Here is a 3,677-nt window from a genome sequence, read left to right as displayed (position 1 = left end):
ATTTGTCCAAAGCCAGATGGTCCCGAAGCCTCTAGTATCTCATGACACCGACATTGTCTGGTTCGGTCGAACGCTAATAGCTGATGATCACAAGGCTTGCCTCTGTTTTTATAGATCTACTAACTGTTACGAACTCCCAGTTTTTAGGTTCCAACAATCTTTCCTAACAACCTTAGATTTTGACGAGTGGTAGAACTTCTACTATAGTCATGCTTGCCCAAGTGACCAGTTTCTTCAAAACATGGTCGATGCACTTTCCACTCTCGCCGGTGATATACCGCCTCCGTCCGTTAATGCTCCCGACCAAAAAATCAAAAAGCCTCATGTTGACGAAGCCCCTAAAAAGGTACTGCTCAACTAATTTAGTTTCTTCTTTTATTAGTGTTATACCAAACTAACGGTGTTTTGGCTATCAGGGTCGAAAGAGGGTCGCCGCCTCTGCTGAACCGACTCAGGTGAAGCCTTCGAAGAAGCAACAGGCGCCTTCGACCCCGCCTCCGCAAGTATTACCTATTCATTTTTTAACAAGTTTTTTGCTAAGACGTTCTCATCACCTCTCCACATGTCTCAACATTCAGGTACCTGAAGAAGTGCTTGTGGTGGGGGATAAAGATTCTGATGGGAGTGTGCACTCACACATTTTTTCTCCATCAAAAGCACCTCCCAGAATTCCCTCTACCCCTACATAGTAGAAGAAGGATCAAACCCAGAAGACTCCGACGAAGGTGGCTCCCAGGGTTTCCCCGACAGTCCAGGAAGATGTCGAAGAGGTTCCTACTCCCCGGGATTCAGAGATAACTTCCACTACTTCGCCTCCTGTGGATCTCCAGGTATTTATCCATACTCTTCCCCATCATCTATGGGTTTCTCCTTGCCTTGTGATCTAACACTTCTATCTTTTAGGGACTAGTGGGCTCCCCGATTAAGGTCGACGTCATGGCCAGAGATATGACTGAACATCCTCTCGTCGACGTTGTCTTAAGCCCTCAATGGCAAATTGAGTTTCAAAGTGGTTCCGTAATGACTTCTCAAAATCCTGCCTCTCTACAACCTCTTGATGCGAATGTGGCTGATGAAAATGCATTGACCATCATTTTGACCTCGGACGACATAAGGACTATTAAACAAAGGAATCTCATTGAGGCCCTAAGAAAGTTGCAACAAATCTGTCATTTTTAGATTGATGCACCACCTCCATCTACTATCATCGATGCTTTCTCCAAGCTTCATGTCGAGGTTGTCTTCATCCTTCAACAGTTGAAGGCGTCACTCTTTGATGACGAATTTCTAGGAGCTCTTGAAAGAGAAGGGGAGATTGCTCGTGATGTCATCAAATTTCTCGACTCTCTTGCTCTCCATGATCTTCCTTCCTCAATGGTAAAATATTTTGTCGAATTTGAGGCATTTTTTACTCAATTCTCCAAGGATTCGAGCCTTCGACAAAATGTTGATCTTCAGATAAAAATGAAACTGAATGAGATGAAGATCGAATGGGAATCCAGTGAGGCTTGTGAGCGAGAACTTGACGAATTCAAACACAAGAAGGAAGAGAGTCTTCTTCAGCGGGAAGCCTTTGATCCGCAAATCTATGACTACCAAGCCCAGATCGCCAAACTCAATAAAAAGATTACTGAGGTGGAAGCGTAGAAAGCTTCTTTGGAGACGGTTGAGGGAATTCCTAAGCAAGAGGCGATTGATAGTGAGGTCCTGAGGAGAATATCGCATGGAGAAAGGGCCCTCAAGATCGAGGCTGACATCAAGTACTTACGCGGGAATAAGGTCACTATGGATAATATGATTAGCCAAGAGATGACCTCGTTTGAGGATTTTAAATCTAGGTTCCCCATTTGAATTCTTTCTGTTTTTATTTCTCTTATAGGTCCGTCGACCATATTTTGTAATGCCCTTTTGAGACATTTTTAAAGAATTAATGAATCTTATGCTTGGATCTAGATCACTTGTAGCATAGTTTTATATTTCTTCAAGTATTTCCCATTTACCCTTAAGACCCTTTGATCCCCACCAAGCTCTTCGATACACATTGTTACTATATGTTCGAGTTACCTGAAATGGTCTTTCCCACTTTGGTGACCATTTACCTAGGGTTTGATCTCGACAATCCATAGGTAAAATTACTTTCCATACGTAATCATTGTCAGCAAAGGTTTTTTCCCTTACCTTTCTATTATATACCTTGGCTACGCGTTCCTTCTATCGGATCAGCATTTCAGTTGCGGCCAATCTTTCTTTGTCCAAATCATCTAATTCATCGAACATCATGTTCCAGTACTGTTATGACTGAAGGTCATTCTGACGTTGGACTCTGACGGACTGTAAGCAGATCTGTACTGGAAATATGGCATCGTGACCAAATGTCAGTCGAAAAGACGTCGAATTTGTCGCCTCTTTTGGGGACATTTGACAAGCCCATAGAATTTGGTCTAGAGTCTTGTGCCAGTTCTTTGGTTTCTTAGAAACATGTTTCCTAATTAAGCTTATTATTACTTTATTGGCCATTTCTACTTGGCCATTCGCTTGTGCATAGTAAGGTGTAGAGGTAACCAACCTGAAGCTTGTCTCGCCGACGAACTCCTGTATCTGTTGTCCTACAAACACTGACCCTTGATTCGTGGTAATTGTCTGTGGGATACCAAACCTATACACAATATGTTTTTGAATGAATTCAATCATCGCTTCTTGGTTCACATTCACCAAAGGGACGACTTCGACCCATTTGGTGAAGTAATTTATCCCTACTAGGATAAACTTTGGTTGCTTCGCCGAGGCTTGTCGAATTTCTCCAATGACGTCTAAATCCCAACCCCTAAAGGGCCATGGTTTGATGATCGCATGCAACTCACTCGCTGACATATGTTGAATACCTGCATGTCTTCGACATTCTTGGCTTCCCTTGGCAAATTTGATGCAATCTTTCAACATATTGGGCCAATAAACCCCTTGTCGACACAGCAACCACTTCATCTTATGGCCTGCCTGGTGAGCGCCACGGGCTCCACTATGCACTTCATATATGGCTAAATACGCTTCGGTATCTCCCAGGCATTTAAGTAATACCCCTTCTGGTGTCCTCTTCTACAATTCGTTTCCTGCCCACACATAACTTAAAGCCCTATATTTGGTTTACTGCCAGTACCCCCGACTAGATTCCTTAAATATTCGATAATCGGCTTCCTCCAATCTCTTGGCGATAAACTATTGACATCGAAAACTCCATGTTCCCAAACCTCCTCGACTCCAAAGGTGTCCTTCGATTCTCCATCATGACTGTCATTCTCGTCGAGGATATCTTCTGTCAGTGGTGTTCTCAACACCATTTTCTCTCGAACCTCAATCATATCTTGTAATTTCGATTTAGACATCTTATACCCTGAAGCGATCTGAGCCAATTCATTGGCCTCTTGGTTTTTGTTTTTGGGTATATTTCTTATGTTTGTAACTTCGAAATGATCTAGTAGTTATGTTGTAGTCACAAAATATTTCAGCAAACTCCCCTTAATACACTTATATTCGCGTGTAATTTGCTTTACTATCAACTCTGAGTCTCCCCTTACTTCAATTCGACTAGCTCCCATCCCTTTCAAAATTTGAAGACCAACTATTAAAGCCTCATATTCGGCTTTGTTATTGGAACATTTTTCACTTATCCTGTATTTAAA

The sequence above is a fragment of the Lathyrus oleraceus genome, chromosome 7 (genome assembly GCF_024323335.1).
Source record: "Lathyrus oleraceus cultivar Zhongwan6 chromosome 7, CAAS_Psat_ZW6_1.0, whole genome shotgun sequence".
In the NCBI taxonomy this organism is placed as follows: domain Eukaryota; kingdom Viridiplantae; phylum Streptophyta; class Magnoliopsida; order Fabales; family Fabaceae; genus Lathyrus; species Lathyrus oleraceus.
This window is presented reverse-complemented; position numbering follows the sequence as displayed.